Consider the following 19,549-nt stretch of genomic DNA (forward strand, 5'->3'; position numbering starts at 1 on the left):
AAAATCCCTGAAAATGAGTTTCAATTCCTGGGTTCTAATGCAAAATTATTATTCTTAGTATTATTAGTATCATTATTATTATTATTATTATTATTATTTAGTTTACTTACATAACACCATGATATTCTGCAGCACTTTACAGACAATCACCATCCCATATAGGGATCACAATCTACATTTCCTATCAGTATGTCTTTAGAGTGTAGGAGGAAACAAGAGTATGGGAGCAAACAACTGAGCCACCAAGCTGAAATAGAAAAATCCATAAAATAAAATCTAAAATAGGACCCCAAAAATACCATCCATTATTTCTCGTACCTCTATCCTCATCTATGGCTCTAGAAACTAGGTATCATTGCAAAGTCTGGCATTCTGACCCATTCACTTTTATGGCCCCATACAAATTATTGTGTATTTTCATGGTCCCGTGTATGGGGCCAGGAGCCATGAGCTAAACTCAGATCAGGTCCTATTCTTCATTTTGCGGCCCATGCAGTAGACGAATGTCATCCGTGTGCCATCTGGAGACATGCACGTGGTCGTGTACCTAACAGCTAGAATAATTAGATTTCTAAAACATATAGCTACATTGTAATATATTTAAAACATTTTATCCAAGTAATTATAAAAATTGTGTTACATTTCTGGGCTACGAGACATGAAGTCTTTCTTTAAGATATATTTATACATTATTTTCTTTGCTTTTATACCTGATTTCTGTTTTTATATTTTTTAGCATTATTTTTATACATGTGTACATTTTATCCTTCAATGTAAGGTTCACATGGATTCTATTTAAAGGATAGTTGCATAAAAAGAATGATTGTTACTTACTTGGGCATGAAAATAAACCTCAGGCAAATGTCGACATAATTTAATGTTTTCTTATAGTGTATTTTTCTCTTAGAACTTCTGCTCCGCATTTCCCCCTGGCAAAATCCATATTCTATATCTTTTCTCAACTTTCCTATTTTTTCTCCTTCTTTTATATCAAACAATGGGACACATGAACTAAGAGTGTTTTCCGAGGAAGAAAAGAAAGGATTCAAGGAACAGCTGAACAGGAATTTTAATTTAGAAAGGAACTTGTACCATAAAATTCGAATCAATACCAATTTATGCATGGTACATAAAGTAATACAAAAATGTTGAATTGGCAACAGTGGTGAAGGTTGTGGCTTAACGCACTCCATAACAGGTTGCCTATGTACTCATTTATCTTTAGTGTGGTAACAGTCGTGGTCACTCTTTTCTAGTTTCCTATGAGAGTACTACCCCTACCAGGCCATAAATACTCCTTTTAAGGAAGTCATCGACAGTAATAAACAGATCATGGATGTCAATGTGGCATTAAACCTTACACTTAGGCTCTCAGTAGAAGTCAAAGGGTTAGATATATTATGACCTGTACTCCAGTTTTCTGGTGTACAAGGCATAAAAAGTTGAAAATGGGGTGGAATGGGAGAACAGGTGCATTTTCTTACAGGCTTAGTTTTTACGGCGTTCACTGAGTGGCCAAAATGACATGTCATTCATATTTGATGTTTCGGTACACTTCCAAAGACACCAAATTTATTTAGCTTTATTTACATTTTAACTAGAGATGAGCGAACAGTGTTCTATCGAACTCATGTTCGATCGGATATTAGGCTGTTCGGCATGTTCGAATCGAATCGAACACCGCGTGGTAAAGTGCGCCATTACTCGATTCCCCTCCCACCTTCCCTGGCGCCTTTTTTGCTCCAATAACAGCGCAGGGTAGGTGGGACAGGAACTACGACACCGGTGACGTTGAAAAAAGTAGGCAAAACCCATTGGCTGCCGAAAACATGTGACCTCTAATTTAAAAGAACAGCGCCGCCCAGCTTCGCGTCATTCTGAGCTTGCAATTCACCGAGGACGGAGGTTTCCGTCCAGTTAGCTAGGGGTTAGATTCTGGGTAGGCAGGGACAGGCTAGGATAGGAAGGAGAAGACAACCAACAGCTCTTATAAGAGCTAAATTCCAGGGAGAAGCTTGTCAGTGTAACGTGGCACTGACGGGCTCAATCGCCGCAACCCAGCTTTCCCAGGATCCTGAATGGAATACACTGTCAGTGTATTCCCGTATACCCGATATATACCCCCGATACCCGTTCCAACGGTGTGCCCCCCCACCTTCACCCCAGAAATACCCTGCAAGTCCCCTAGCAATAGAATTGGGGCTATATACACCCACTATTTTTGCTACTGCCATATAGTGCCATTGTCTCACTGGGAATTCAAAGAATATATTGGGCTTACATATAACTTCAATTCCAGGGAGAAGCTTGTCAGTGTAACGTGGCACTGACGGGCTCAATCGCCGCAACCCAGCTTTCCCAGGATCCTGAATGGAACACACTGACAGTGTATTCCCGTATACCCCATATATACACCCCAAATCCCCGTTCCAACGGTGTGCCCCCCCACCTTCACCTCAGAAATACCCTGCAAGTCCCCTAGCAATAGAATTGGGGCTATATACACCCACAATTTTTGCTACTGGTATACAGTGCCATTGTCTCACTGGGAATTCAAAGAATATATGGGGGTTATGTGCACCCACAATTTTTAATACTGCTATACAGTGCCATTGTCTGACTGGGAATTCAAAGAATATATGGGGGTTATGTGCACCCACAATTTTTAATACTGGTATATAGTGCCATTGTCTGACTGGGAATTCAAAGAATATATGGGGGTTACGTGCACCCACAATTTTTAATACTGCTATACAGTGCCATTGTCTGACTGGGAATTCAAAGAATATATGGGGGTTATGTGCACCCACAATTTTTACTACTGGTATACAGTGCCATTGTCTGACTGGGAATTCAAAGAATATATTGGGGTGACGTGCACCCACAATTTTTGCTACTGCTATACAGTTCCATTGTCTCACTGGGAATTCAAAGAATATATGGGGGTTATGTGCACCCACAATTTTTAATACTGGTATACAGTGCCATTGTCTGACTGGGAATTCAAAGAATATATGGGGGTTATGTGCACCCACAATTTTTAATACTGGTATACAGTGCCATTGTCTGACTGGGAATTCAAAGAATATATGGGGGTTATGTGCACCCACAATTTTTAATACTGGTATACAGTGCCATTGTCTGACTGGGAATTCAAAGAATATATGGGGGTTACGTGCACCCACAATTTTTAATACTGCTATACAGTGCCATTGTCTGACTGGGAATTCAAAGAATATATGGGGGTTACGTGCACCCACAATTTTTAATACTGGTATACAGTGCCATTGTCTGACTGGGAATTCAAAGAATATATGGGGGTTATGTGCACCCACAATTTTTAATACTGGTATACAGTGCCATTGTCTGACTGGGAATTCAAAGAATATATGGGGGTTATGTGCACCCACAATTTTTACTACTGGTATACAGTGCCATTGTCTAACTGGGAATTCAAAGAATATATTGGGGTGACGTGCACCCACAATTTTTGCTACTGCTATACAGTTCCATTGTCTCACTGGGAATTCAAAGAATATATGGGGGTTATGTGCACCCACAATTTTTAATACTGGTATACAGTGCCATTGTCTGACTGGGAATTCAAAGAATATATGGGGGTTATGTGCACCCACAATTTTTAATACTGGTATACAGTGCCATTGTCTGACTGGGAATTCAAAGAATATATGGGGGTTATGTGCACCCACAATTTTTACTACTGGTATACAGTGCCATTGTCTAACTGGGAATTCAAAGAATATATTGGGGTGACGTGCACCCACAATTTTTGCTACTGCTATACAGTTCCATTGTCTGACTGGGAATTCAAAGAATATATGGGGGTTATGTGCACCCACAATTTTTACTACTGGTATACAGTGCCATTGTCTGACTGGGAATTCAAAGAATATATGGGGGTTATGTGCACCCACAATTTTTAATACTGGTATACAGTGCCATTGTCTGACTGGGAATTCAAAGAATATATGGGGGTTACGTGCACCCACAATTTTTAATACTGCTATACAGTGCCATTGTCTGACTGGGAATTCAAAGAATATATGGGGGTTACGTGCACCCACAATTTTTAATACTGGTATACAGTGCCATTGTCTGACTGGGAATTCAAAGAATATATGGGGGTTATGTGCACCCACAATTTTTAATACTGGTATACAGTGCCATTGTCTGACTGGGAATTCAAAGAATATATGGGGGTTATGTGCACCCACAATTTTTACTACTGGTATACAGTGCCATTGTCTAACTGGGAATTCAAAGAATATATTGGGGTGACGTGCACCCACAATTTTTGCTACTGCTATACAGTTCCATTGTCTGACTGGGAATTCAAAGAATATATGGGGGTTATGTGCACCCACAATTTTTACTACTGGTATACAGTGCCATTGTCTGACTGGGAATTCAAAGAATATATGGGGGTTATGTGCACCCACAATTTTTAATACTGGTATACAGTGCCATTGTCTGACTGGGAATTCAAAGAATATATGGGGGTTATGTGCACCCACAATTTTTAATACTGGTATACAGTGCCATTGTCTGACTGGGAATTCAAAGAATATATGGGGGTTATGTGCACCCACAATTTTTACTACTGGTATACAGTGCCATTGTCTAACTGGGAATTCAAAGAATATATTGGGGTGACGTGCACCCACAATTTTTGCTACTGCTATACAGTTCCATTGTCTCACTGGGAATTCAAAGAATATATGGGGGTTATGTGCACCCACAATTTTTAATACTGGTATACAGTGCCATTGTCTGACTGGGAATTCAAAGAATATATGGGGGTTATGTGCACCCACAATTTTTAATACTGGTATACAGTGCCATTGTCTGACTGGGAATTCAAAGAATATATGGGGGTTATGTGCACCCACAATTTTTACTACTGGTATACAGTGCCATTGTCTAACTGGGAATTCAAAGAATATATTGGGGTGACGTGCACCCACAATTTTTGCTACTGCTATACAGTTCCATTGTCTGACTGGGAATTCAAAGAATATATGGGGGTTATGTGCACCCACAATTTTTACTACTGGTATACAGTGCCATTGTCTGACTGGGAATTCAAAGAATATATGGGGGTTATGTGCACCCACAATTTTTAATACTGGTATACAGTGCCATTGTCTGACTGGGAATTCAAAGAATATATGGGGGTTACGTGCACCCACAATTTTTAATACTGCTATACAGTGCCATTGTCTGACTGGGAATTCAAAGAATATATGGGGGTTACGTGCACCCACAATTTTTAATACTGGTATACAGTGCCATTGTCTGACTGGGAATTCAAAGAATATATGGGGGTTATGTGCACCCACAATTTTTAATACTGGTATACAGTGCCATTGTCTGACTGGGAATTCAAAGAATATATGGGGGTTATGTGCACCCACAATTTTTACTACTGGTATACAGTGCCATTGTCTAACTGGGAATTCAAAGAATATATTGGGGTGACGTGCACCCACAATTTTTGCTACTGCTATACAGTTCCATTGTCTGACTGGGAATTCAAAGAATATATGGGGGTTATGTGCACCCACAATTTTTACTACTGGTATACAGTGCCATTGTCTGACTGGGAATTCAAAGAATATATGGGGGTTATGTGCACCCACAATTTTTAATACTGGTATACAGTGCCATTGTCTGACTGGGAATTCAAAGAATATATGGGGGTTACGTGCACCCACAATTTTTAATACTGCTATACAGTGCCATTGTCTGACTGGGAATTCAAAGAATATATGGGGGTTACGTGCACCCACAATTTTTAATACTGGTATACAGTGCCATTGTCTGACTGGGAATTCAAAGAATATATGGGGGTTATGTGCACCCACAATTTTTAATACTGGTATACAGTGCCATTGTCTGACTGGGAATTCAAAGAATATATGGGGGTTATGTGCACCCACAATTTTTAATACTGGTATATAGTGCCATTGTCTGACTGGGAATTCAAAGAATATATGGGGGTTACGTGCACCCACAATTTTTAATACTGCTATACAGTGCCATTGTCTGAGTGGGAATTCAAAGAATATATGGGGGTTATGTGCACCCACAATTTTTAATACTGGTATATAGTGCCATTGTCTGACTGGGAATTCAAAGAATATATGGGGGTTATGTGCACCCACAATTTTTAATACTGGTATACAGTGCCATTGTCTCACTGGGAATTCCACAAATAATTTGGGGATTCATTCACCCTACATCTCAGGCTCTTGCCATATTCACCCAGGTTGTCAGTGCTGCACCAGCTCGTTCCCAGACAGCTCGGCCCGAAAAACGCGTTACCTATATAGAGGATTTGGACAATGAAGACAACATGTTCTAAATCTAATGTCTGCACCTTCTCCAGAATTAAAATAAAGGCAGCGTTTAACTTTCAAATAGCACTGCACAAAGGAAGAGCTTATCAGCTTGTCTCATGACATGCTACTGAAAAGTTTCATTTGTGTATCTTAATGTAAATATAGTTGTATAAGCTTTTTGGGTTTTAGGCACTGCCAAGTTATTTATTACCACCCACTCCCTTATAATGATGATGACGCCAAAGTCACTGTGGGTGTTCAGAGCTCACAGCTTTGGGTGACATTTGTCTTGCTCTCTGTCGGTACCAGCTGTCTTTTTGGATACCGTAAAGTTATGTTGACTTTATTAACAGCTATAGAAGCTTTAGCCAGGTTGTGACGGTGTGTAACCCTAACAACACTAAGTGGGATACACATTAATAGTCAGTCTATGTACGCTAAACGTATCACTGAAGTAATTTTTTTTCCCTCTCCCCTAATATAAGAAAGGAACAGACATTAGACCTAGACCGGGGTTCGAGGCTTGAAAAAATCCAGTATTATTTGTTCTTCATGATGTGAAATATGTGTTGAAAAGCAACCCAAGATGAAGTCAGCCATGTGTGCCAGTGTGTTACTTGGCATGCCTTTGCTGGCCCCAACTGTAAGGGTCACTCTCCATTTCCTCCATTTTCCACTCCCCTTCACACCATTTGTGGTGAAGCAATGGGATGCACTGAAGTGCACCCTCTAGCCTCGTGTGGGATAGGGACATCAGATGCCACTCCAACCCCCTCGTCTTCCTCCGCCAGCCAACGGTGCGAAGATGAGAGGAGTGTGCTCTGAATGTTTTCTGCCTAGCAGAGGCTAGTTCTCACTTACGAAAATGGCCCCACTTTGACCTGTATATCAGGCACAATGGTGTAGGTTTCAAAGAAACATGGCACCAACAAGTTGGAAAACGTGGGCCATGCGTGGACCGTGTTTGAGTCTGGCAAGCTCCAGATCTGCTACCAGGTTCCAGCCATTATCACAGGCGCAAAAATGCCAGGCCCCAGGTGTAGCAGGGAAAAAAAAATGCCATCTCAGCCAGGATGGCATCCCTGACCTCGGAGGCACTGTGCTGTCTGTCCCCCAAGCTGATCAGTTTCAGCACGGCCTACTGACATCTCCCCATGCCAGTGTTACAGTGTTTTCCGCTAGTAGCTGGGGTGGAGGTTGCAGCTTCGTAGGGTTTCAGTCTACTCCTGCCATGAATTTTGGCCTGGGAGAGGAGATAGGCCACCCCAGTTTGCACCCGGGGAACAGACTCCACCACATTCACCCTGCCTGTCATTAAAGATAAGCACTGCAGCATCCCTGACCACAGGCGCTTGTCCATGTGTCGGTGGTCAAGTGGACCTTGCAGCAAAGCGCAGAGCTCTGGGCCCGACTGATGTTATGGGACACATGCAGGCGCAAGGCAGAGACAGCACACCAAGAGAAGTAGTAACGGCTAGGCCCAGCATAGGGAGGTGCCCCAGCTGCCATCTGCTGACGGAAGGCCTGGGTCTCCAGAAGCATAAACAAACACCAACATCTCCAGGGCCAGCAGTTTATCGATGAGGCTGTTACAGGCTTGGGCATGGGGGTGGGTTGTATTGTACTTCTGCCTGCAATGAAAAGCTTGGGAAATGTGGAGTGGCTGGGAAGAGGCGCATGATGGTGCAGGCCAAAAGGGCGCATGAGGGTGAACTCCCCAATGTGTCAGAGATAGGTGTGTAGGTGTCCTTGCATCATATACTTGCACCATATTTGGCTTTGGAAGTTAATTTTGTGCCAAAAAGTGGTTAAGACAGCGATCCCTCAGCTACTCCCGTTACACTGTCTATTGAAGTTACCATCTGTGGAAGTGGACCACCATTTCTAAGATCCCAAAGGAAGCAGGCAAGAGATGTGCAGTTCAGAAAAAAAGATGAGAAAATAAGTTTAGGCTGTAGAGCACAGAGGGATCGGAGAGGACAGAGCTGGTGTCGGCCAGGTATTCCCACAACATGAGCCTATACTTGTCCCTCCTGGTGACACTAGGCCCCTGAGTGGCAGTAATTTGTCCAGGGGGGCCATTAACGTGTTCCAGACCTAGGAATAAGTCTTCCAACAGGGTAGAGTTTTGCATGCCTTTGCTTCTACCCACTGTTTTTGCTGCTTAGCTTCCCTCCACATCTACTCTGCTTTCACCCCTAAACATCACCCCAGTTTATGCCTTTGCTTCTACCCAGGTTTTTTGTTGATTTAGCTTCCCTCTACATCTACACTGCTTTAGCCCCTAGACATCACCCCTGTCCATGTGGGGTCGGTGGCCTCGTCATCCACCAACTCCTCTTCCAATTGCGCACTGCCCCCTTACTGCAAACCGCACATGACCACAGCTTGCCTTGATGGCAACTGTGTCTCATGATCCCCACTTAGGTCCAGACAAGTCGGTGGCGGGTCCAAAACCCCAAAATTGGAAGGAAATGGCAGATGCTGCAGTATTTCTAACACCTGTTCCTGGTGCTCGGGCCTGGTCTGTGTTGTACCCTGCACCCTGCTTAACGCATCTGCCATATCCGAAGTTGTGCTGAGCGCATGCTAATGTTTCGTGTCCAGTGCAATGGATGGGATGGGATTTCACATAAGTCTGCCACCCATGGCCACTCATGGTTGAGCAACTGAGGGAGTTGACTTTGACGAACCCGAGGGTTTTGGAGTTGGAACTACATCAAAGGTCTGTGCTGCTCACACACTCTGCTCAACACATGATATGTTTAGTGCCAGCAGTGTGGAGACGTCGCACAACAGCCGTTGTTCCAGCAGGTACAGGCGTTGTAGGAGTGCATAGAGGCTAGCAGCGGCAACTATACACTTTAAAAACTATCCGCACAAGCGCCACACTTTCACCAGTAGCTCAGGAACATTGGGGTACCTTTTTCAAAAGATTAGCAGCAATGAGTTAAAAACGTGGCCCAGGCATGGAATATGTTGCAGGCTGCCAAGCTACAGAGCCAATCCCAGGTTACGGCCATTATCACACATGACAACATGCCTGGGCCCAGGTGCAGTGGCAAAAACCACATTGCCGTCTCATCGAGGATGGCATGACTCACTTTGTAGGCAGTGTGCTGTCTGGCCCCCAAGCTGATGAGCTTCAGCACGGCCCGCTGACGTCTCCCCACACCAGTGTTGCAGCGTTTCCAGCTCGTAGCTGGGGTCAATTTAACAGCGGAGGAGGGTGGTGTTTCAGCCCTCCTCCCAGGAATGTTGTGTGGGGAGACAAGTCAGGCCACCACATTTTGCGACCCGGTCCACGCCTCAACTACATTCAACCACTGTGCCCAAATTGAAAGGTAGCGTCCCTGTCCGCATGCACTTGTCCATTCGTAACTGGTCACATGGAACTTTAGGGCTAAGCGCTGAATTTAGGGACCGCCTCATGTTTGGGGGAAAGTGCTGGTGTGGACGGCACAGTGCGGTGGCGCAGTAGACACTCTGCCCAAAAAGGGCAGAGTGTCCCCCAGCCGGGATTCCAACATCTCCTGGGCCAGATTTCTTGAGATGAGGCCGTTGAAGCCTTGGGCATGTGGGTGGGTTGCGCTGTACTTTAGCATGAAATGAAAGGCTTGGGAGATGGGGAGTTGATGGGAAGAGGCGCATGATGGCGCGGGCAAAAGGAGAAATGGCAGGAAAAGGTGAGGATAAGGGTGAACTCCCCAAAGTGTCAGAGGCAGATGTGGAGGTGTCCTGGCTCCTGGTCTGGACTGCAGCGCCAGCCCTGTCAACAGTGGAAGAGGCAGTGGCCGCCAGGCCAAACGACGATTATCCTGCGCTTGCTCTCACCCACTGAGCCCAGGGCTTGCCTTCCAAATGATGGCACCCGCAAGAGGTGGTGAGATTCCTCTCCGCAGATCTCCAAACCATCTTGGACTTGCAAATTGCACTAAATTTGTCATGTAACTGACATGTATATGATGAGTCTATCCATTGTCTGTTCATTTTGGTGAAAGTCAGCCTGTCAGCTGACAGACAGCTGTGCTTGTCAGTGATGATGTCACCGGCTGCTTGTACCCCCAGTTTTTGCTGCTTAGCTTGCCTCCACATCCACACTGCTTTTGCCCCTACACATCACCCCTATCCATGCCTGTGCCTCTAGCCATAAGTCTGCCACCCATGGAAACTCATGGTGCAGAAAGTGAGGGAGCTGACTCTGAGGAACCCTTGGGTTTTGTAGCTGGTACTCCATCAAAGGTCTCTGCTGCTCACACACCCTGCTGAACATACGGTATCTAGGGTTAGAGCGTGTGGTGACCTCGCACAACAGTAGGTGCTTCAGGCAGATGTAGGCCTTGCTGGAGTGTATTGCGGCTAGCTCCAGGTACTGTAGACTTGGGAAAGTGGGTGTCCAAGTGCCGCACTTTCACCCTTAGCTCAGCTAATTTGGGGTATGTTTTTAAAGATCATTGCACCACTACATTGAACATGTGGGCCAGGCATGGAACGTGTTGGAGGCTGGCAAGCTCCAGAGCCCTCCAACAAGCTAAAAAACCTGGCCCCAGGGGCAGCGGGGATAAACAAATTGCCATCTCATCCAGGATGGCATCCCTGACCTCAGAGGCAGTGTGCTGTCCGTCTCCCAAGCTGATGAGCTTCAGCCCAGCCTGCTGACGTCTCCCCACACCAGTGTTGCAGCGTTTTCAGCTCGTAGCTGGGGTAAATCTAACAGCGGAGGAGGAGGAGGGTGGTGTTTCAGCCCTCCTCCCAGGAATGTTTTGTGGGGAAACAAGTCAGGAAAATTCTTGAAACGGGAGAGTTTTGCATCTTTGCCCTTGCTGCCTATGGACATCCCTTTGCCTCTAGCCACCATTTTCCCTGCTTTGCTTGCCTCCAAATCCACACTGCTTTTGCCCCTAGACATCACCCCAGTCCATGCCTTAGCTTGTACCCCCAGTTTTTCCTGCTTAGCTTGCCTCCACATCCACACTGCTTTTGCCCCTAGACATCACCCCAGTCCATGCCTTAGCTTGTATCCCCAGTTTTTCCTGCTTAGCTTGCCTCCACATCCACACTGCTTTTGCCCCTAGACATCACCCCAGTCCATGCCTTAGCTTGTACCCCCAGTTTTTCCTGCTTAGCTTGCCTCCACATCCACACTGCTTTTGCCCCTAGACATCATCCCTATCCATGCCTCTTCCCCTAGCCATAACTCTGCCACCCCTGGAAACTCATGGTGCAGAAACTTTGGTTGCTGACTTTGAGGAACCCTTGGGTTTTGTAGATGGAACTCCATCAAAGGTCTGTGCAGCTCACACACCCTGCTCAAGATATGGTATTGTAGGGTTTCAGCGTGTGTGAATGACGGACAACAGCCTGTGTTTGGACAGATGTAGGCCTTGCTAGAGTGTTTTTAGGCTAGCAGCGACTCCTGTGCACTTGCAAAAGTGGGCGCACAAGCGCCGCATTTTCAACAGTAGCTTCGGTACATTTGGGTATGTTTTTAAAAAACTTTGCACCACTAGGTTAGACGTGGGCCAAACATGGAACGTGTTGGAGGCTGGCAAGCTCCAGAGCCGCTACCAGGTTCCAGCCATTATCACAGGCGTAAAAATGCCAGGCCCCAGGTGTAGCAGGGAAAAAAAAATGCCATCTCAGCCAGGATGGCATCCCTGACCTCGGAGGCACTGTGCTGTCTGTCCCCCAAGCTGATGAGCTTCAGCACCGCCTGCTGACGTCTCCCCACACCAGTGTTTTAGCGTTTGCCGCTAGTAGCTGTGGTGGAGGTTGCAGCGTCGTAGGGTTTCAGTCTACTCCTGCCATGAATTTTGGCCTGGGAGAGGAGATAGGCCACCCCAGTTTGCACCCGGGGAACAGACTCCACCACATTCACCCTGCCTGTCATTAAAGATAAGCACTGCAGCATCCCTGACCACAGGCGCTTGTCCAAGTGTCGGTGGTCAAGTGGACCTTGCAGCAAAGCGCGGAACTAAGGGCCCACCTGATGTTGAGTGACACGTGCTGGTGCAAGGCGGGGACGCCACACCGGGAGAAGTTGAGACGGCTAGGGACGGCATAGTGAGGTGCCACAGTTGCCATCAGGTCCGGGAAGGCGGGAGTTTCAACAAGCCGGAACGCCAACCTCTCCTGGGCCAGCAGTTTAGCGATGTTGGCGTTCTAGGCTTGCGTGGGTGGGTGGTTAGCGGTGTATTTCTGCCGGCGCTCCAATGTATGAGAGATGGTGGGTTGTTGTAAAGAAGCGCCTGATGGTGCCTTTGATGGTGCAGGAGAAGGAGATAAGACAGAAACAGGGGAGGATGAGGGAGAAGTCAACAAAGTGGCGGAGGCAGATGAAGTGATGTCCTGGCTCGTCCTCTGGAGTGCATCGCCAGCACTGTGAGCAGAGGCAGTGGCATGAACGGCGGGCGACGTTTGTCCTGCCGTTGCTGCCTGCCACTGATTCCATTGCTTGGATTCCAAATGACGGTGCATTGAAGTGGTGGACAGGTTGCTCTTCTCAGGGCCCCTACTCGATTTCGAGAGGCAAATTGTGTAGACGACACTATATCTGTCCTCGGCGCATTCCTTGAAAAAACTCTACACCTTCAAGAAACGTGCCCTCGATGGGGGAGTTTTTCTGGGCTGGGTACAAAAGGGAACATCTTCGGACATTCCGGGTCTGGCCTGGCTTCGGCAAAGCAGCTGACCTCTGCCTCTGGACATGTCTCTGCCTCTAGCTACCCTTTTTGGTGCTGCACCTGCCTCAACATCCACACTACTTTCCCAGCTTGACATCTGCCTTGTCCAGGTGGGGTCGGTGTCCTCGTCGTCCACCACCTCCTCTTCCAACTCCTGTCTCGCCTCCTCCTCCTGCACAATGCGCATGTCAACTGGCTGCCCTGACAGCAACTGCGTCTCATCGTCGTCGATGAGGGTGGGTTGCTGGTCATCCGCCACCAAATCGACCGGAGATGGAATGGAGGAGACTCTAGTGTTTGAGCATCTGGACACAGATACTCGTCTGTTAGGTCCGTGGAATCGCGAAATGGAGGGGCAGGTTGCGGTACAGTCAAAGGAAGGGAGAACAGCTCTGGGGAGCAGGGACAGTTGGGGTTATTGTTCTGAGAAGATTGGGAATTTTGGGTGGAAGGAGGACAAGACTGTTGGGTAAGAGGAGGTAGAGGCTGACTGGCTGGTGGACAATGTGCTTTAAGCGTTATCCGACAGCCATTGCAAGACCTGTTCCTGGTTCTCGGGCCTACTAATCTTTGTACCATTCAGCCTAGTTAATGTGGAACTTTTGTGCAAAGCGCAGAACTTAGGGCCCGCCTGATGTTAAGGGACACACGCTGGTACAAGGCTCAACTCACCCTAAGTGCCAAAAACACTGCTGGTGCAAGGCTCTACTCATGCCAAGGGCCTCAATCTCTGCTGGTAGCTCAGCTTAAGGTCATGTAACTTTGTTTGGAAGGGCTCATGTTAAGGGCTAGAAAAGTGAATTTTGGAAGGTCTTACCACATCACACACACACACACACACACACACACACACACACACTCAAAATGACAGTTAAGGGTGAGGGCTTTTGGAATTCCCATTGCCTATTCCATTTGTGGTTGTCATGGGGAACGTGATTTAAAGGGGTGGTTGTTACTGTTTGTTGAGCTTAAATTGGGGTTTGTGTCCATCCATTTGGGGAGTAAAGAAGGTTTCCAGGTATTTTCCCACTTTGATAGAGGTTTTTTTGAATGTGGAAAGTGTGTAGTTGTTAGGCAGTGATGTTGGGGTAATAGAGGGTCTTTGGTGTGTTAGATGCCCCCAGGCATGCTTCCCCTGCTGTCCCAGTGTCATTCCAGAGGTGTTGGCATCATTTCCTGGGGTGTCATAGTGGACTTGGTGACCCTCCAGACACGGATTTGGGTTTCCCCCTTAACGAGTATCTGTTCCCCATAGACTATAATGGGGTTCGAAACCCGTTCGAACACACGAACATTGAGCGGCTGTTCGAATCGAATTTCGAACCTCGAACATTTTAGTGTTCGCTCATCTCTAATTTTAACCTCTTAACAAAAAAAAAAAACTTTGCAAAAAAATATATTTTTACCTTTTTATACTTCCACACAGAATCTGTGTTGCCAACTCTAGCGAAGCCAGATCAGATGAGCTTTATGACGGGCCATCAGGTTACTGATGGAAAAAAGCGCTTTGTGAACTTTATTTATTTATTAATTTTATTTTATTTTTTTTTTAAATGTAGATTGTGAGCCCCACATAGAGCTCACAATGTACATTTTTCCCAATCAGTATGTCTTTTTTTTGGAATATGGGATGGAGATCCATGCAAACACGGGGAGAACATACAAACTCCTTGCAGATAGTTTTTTTGCCCTTGGTGGGATTTGAACACCAGGACACAGCGCTGCAAGGCTGCAGTGCTAACCACTGAGCCACCGTGTGGCCCCTTGTGAACTTTATTTAGTGGGCAGAGATCACGGGGATGCTTTCTCTGCTCCTGGCTCTTGACTTGGAGAAGGTGTTTGATAGAGTTCACTGGGGATACTTATCTAGCACTTTAGATAAATTTGGAATACAAGGTCTGCTATAAATCTGCTATACTTGCCCTTTATTCAGCATCCTTGGCGAAGGTTTTGGCCTCTGGCTTCCTTTCTGATAAATTTATCGGTGTGCCTGTAGGATGTCCTGGAGAATATCATAAAACCATATTTCCTTTGTAGTGTGGCTACAGACAAAGCTTGCTTTTTGTTTGTAATCCACAATTCCAGGATTACCTCCTGCTGTGATAATGAGTTTAGCACTTGTGTGCCAACAAAGACCTCTCTAGGGAGCAAAGGGTTTGATTATAAACCAGATATATCACACTACTGTAGCCAAAAGGGTTAATGTGGACCAGTGATAATACACCAAAGAAAGATACATGCCTGGAAATACATAACTTGGGCTCTCACCATCACAAAACCGTACTGTCCAGGCTGCGCAAAGAGAAGGGTCTGGGTGTCCCTGATGTTAAGAAATATTATCTGTCCACTATCTTAACACATCTAATGCACTGGTGACAAGATGCCTTCCTTCTGTGATGGCTTTATATTGAAGAAGAGGTACCTAGCATCCCATTAATTGCCCTACTGTCACATCCTCAACATCCTCTGAGGAGTCCTCTGCAATCCATAGTGGCCTCTAGACATGCTCAGCTCTTTCTGCTAGACATTAACCACAAGGATCAGAGTAAGCCCCTACTTGCTTTCCAACCTTCTTTGTCACTGCATAACTGGATTACTCAGGGAATCACACACATCATACACTTGCTGGTGGAGGGCGAGTTACAATCCTTCCAGGACCTCTTTGGCTCAAATTTCCTCCCCCACAAGGATTTTTATAAATACCTTCAAATAATGGACGACCCTCCTTCCTCTTCAACCATTTTTCCCATGCTCAGCATATTCTTATTTTACAGACGAAAGAGGTATAACTGAACGAATTTCAACTTTCTACTTGACATTTATTATCAGGCCCCCTGATTCTAAACCAGGGTATATCCTCAAATGGGAATTGGATTTGCAGACTCATCACTCATTGTCTGGTTGGTACTCATGGCTTAACTGCTTATCCAAAGTCTCAAAAGTAGAACCTACTGGGGAGTGGTTCATAAGCTACTATTCCACTGGTACAGAACTCCATCTGAGCTGTCCATATTTGTCCCTGACTATTCCCCATTATGTTGACATGTATGTGGTAAACATGGCTCTTATTTTCATATATGGTTGAAGTATCTGTCTGTATATAACTTTTGGATGGTGGTATCCCAACTCATTTCTGTGGTGTCGCAAGCCCCCTTTATTCTGACAGCCCCCTTGGCCATGTGTATCAGTGGACTAGACACTGTATATGAGCCAGTCAGATTATTGGTGGGAAATATTATTTTGGTTGCCTGCCTAATGATTGCTAGGTTCAGGAGGATTGACCAAAACAAAGCTATACTTGTTACTCCAATTTGATGATACCATGGAGATTATGATCCATAACATATTATATCAAACAAAACCTCTCCCCCTCATTAGGACATATGGAATAGATTCACCTCCAAGGGAGCCACGACCTAACTAGAGATGAACGAGTACTATTCGGAATGGCAGTTTCGAATAGCACGCTCCCGTAGGAATGAATAAACGCAGCCGGCACGCAGCCAGGACCGGCGTCCTGTGCTTAACCCCCTGCGCGCCGAACCATTCCCATTCATTTCTATGGGAGCGTGCTATTCAAAACGGCCGTTTCGAACAGTACTCGCTCATCTCTAGACCTAACCACTCAGTCAGGCATGTGTTATTTATTGTTCTACTTTCTCTCTGTAGCATATCTTCTGGTCATATAAAAGGGATTACCCTTCATTCTCTTTTTGTTTTGTTATCTGTTTTGTTTCTACAGTTTGGTTTTGGTTCATTATCTTATGTAATGTACATTCTAATTTAGCATAGATTTAATTCATATTTCGATTTTTATGCCTTTATAATGCATTGTTCAACCTATGCATGTTTTTTTTCTTTTATAACATTTTTAATAAAACTTTGAATTAAAAAAAATAAAAATTCGTCTGTGCATAAACTATGTATGTGTACACAAGGAGTATCACCTGGTCATTAAATTATGTTTTGCATTTTTTAGCAGTTTCCACCATTGCATGTTAAATCTAGAATTTGTAGCGCCGAGTTGGTGGGTGGAATCTGCTCTATAACTCTCTCTCTCACTCAGAAACAGCTACTAAGTCATGTCGCTAAAGTATTTTACTTGCAATTAAACACTTCTATTTCAGGTACAGCATTAGCCTAATCCTGTGTTTTCTCTTGCTACCGCTCTTTCCTTCTGCTTACTCCTAGACTTTTATGGAGATGGGTTAAAAAAAAATGGTTTCCTGCGGAGAGGCAGAAGACGCACACGCACATTCAAGTGAATGGGTTTGAAAACTGACCGCCGGGTTTCCGTCCCCTGTCCAGTTTGTCGGGGCAGAAGACAGAAACCCGACGGATTGGCTAAAGCGGAGGCCAGGCGCAGGTGTGAATCTGCCCTGACTTATTTTTTTAATTTTATTCTATGAAGACGAGGGTGAAGTAAGCTGCTGGTAAACACATACAGATCACCGTTGCGACTATGCTTTGAGTCAGGTAGCTCTTTTAACACTGCTATGCTCAAGATAAGTTGTGTTAGTAGAGTTGAGTGTGTGAGCTCGAGTCTCACACACTTGATTGATTGATTCTATGTATGCAAACAGACTAATAAGGAGATAAGGAGGAGACAACGGACTAATAAGAGAAAAAGAAAAAAAAATCTTTAAAGGGATATATTACAAAGTTTATTGTTTTAATATGTAGTATTCATTTTTAGAGATGAGCGAACACTAAAATGTTCGAGGTTCGAAATTCGATTCGAACAGCCGCTCACTGTTCGAGTGTTCGAATGGGTTTCGAACCCCATTATAGTCTATGGGGAACATAAACTCGTTAAGGGGGAAACCCAAATTCGTGTCTGGAGGGTCACCAAGTCCACTATGACACCCCAGGAAATGATACCAACACCCTGGAATGACACTGGGACAGCAGGGGAAGCATGTCTGGGGGCATAAAAGTCACTTTATTTCATGGAAATCCCTGTCAGTTTGCGATTTTCGCAAGCTAACTTTTCCCCATAGAAATGCATTGGCCAGTGCTGATTGGCCAGAGTACGGAACTCGACCAATCAGCGCTGGCTCTGCTGGAGGAGGCGGAGTCTAAGATAGCTCCACACCAGTCTCCATTCAGGTCCGACCTTAGACTCCGCCTCCTCCGGCAGAGCCAGCGCTGATTGGCCGAAGGCTGGCCAATGCATTCCTATGCGAATGCAGACTTAGCAGTGCTGAGTCAGTTTTGCTCAACTACACATCTGATGCACACTCGGCACTGCTACATCAGATGTAGCAATCTGATGTAGCAGAGCCGAGGGTGCACTAGAACCCCTGTGCAAACTCAGTTCACGCTAATAGAATGCATTGGCCAGCGCTGATTGGCCAATGCATTCTATTAGCCCGATGAAGTAGAGCTGAATGTGTGTGCTAAGCACACACATTCAGCACTGCTTCATCAAGCCAATACAATGCATTAGCCAGTGCTGATTGGCCAGAGTACGGAATTCGGCCAATCAGCGCTGGCTCTGCTGGAGGAGGCGGAGTCTAAGATCGCTCCACACCAGTCTCCATTCAGGTCCGACCTTAGACTCCGCCTCCTCCGGCAGAGCCAGCGCTGATTGGCCGAAGGCTGGCCAATGCATTCCTATGCGAATGCAGACTTAGCAGTGCTGAGTCAGTTTTGCTCAACTACACATCTGATGCACACTCGGCACTGCTACATCAGATGTAGCAATCTGATGTAGCAGAGCCGAGGGTGCACTAGAACCCCTGTGCAAACTCAGTTCACACTAATAGAATGCATTGGCCAGCGCTGATTGGCCAATGCATTCTATTAGCCCGATGAAGTAGAGCTGAATGTGTGTGCTAAGCACACACATTCAGCACTGCTTCATCAAGCCAATACAATGCATTAGCCAGTGCTGATTGGCCAGAGTACGGAATTCGGCCAATCAGCGCTGGCTCTGCTGGAGGAGGCGGAGTCTAAGGTCGGACCTGAATGGAGACTGGTGTGGAGCGATCTTAGACTCCGCCTCCTCCAGCAGAGCCAGCGCTGATTGGCCGAATTCCGTACTCTGGCCAATCAGCACTGGCTAATGCATTGTATTGGCGTGATGAAGCAGTGCTGAATGTGTGTGCTTAGCACACACATTCAGCTCTACTTCATCGGGCTAATAGAATGCATTGGCCAGCGCTGATTGGCCGAATTCCGTACTCTGGCCAATCAGTGCTGGCCAATGCATTCTATTAGCTTGATGAAGCAGAGTGTGCACAAGGGTTCAAGCGCACCCTCGGCTCTGATGTAGCAGAGCCGAGGCTGCACAAGGGTTCAAGCGCACCCTCGGCTCTGATGTAGGAGAGCCGAGGGTGCACTTGAACCCTTGTGCAGCCTCGGCTCTGCTACATCAGAGCCGAGGGTGCGCTTGAACCCTTGTGCACACTCTGCTTCATCAAGCTAATAGAATGCATTGGCCAGCGCTGATTGGCCAATGTATTCTATTAGCCTGATGAAGTAGAGCTGAATGTGTGTGCT

The 19,549-nt window shown here is 45.8% G+C and overlaps 1 protein-coding gene across 3 annotated transcripts in view; it reads right to left on the minus strand.

The window, feature by feature from the left end:
* FRMPD4 (FERM and PDZ domain containing 4) overlaps nt 1–19,549 on the minus strand; it is a 461,147-nt gene that overhangs the window by 308,326 nt on the left and 133,272 nt on the right. The window lies entirely within an intron of this gene.

Source organism: Leptodactylus fuscus, chromosome 2 (genome assembly GCF_031893055.1).
Source record: "Leptodactylus fuscus isolate aLepFus1 chromosome 2, aLepFus1.hap2, whole genome shotgun sequence".
NCBI lineage: Eukaryota > Metazoa > Chordata > Amphibia > Anura > Leptodactylidae > Leptodactylus > Leptodactylus fuscus.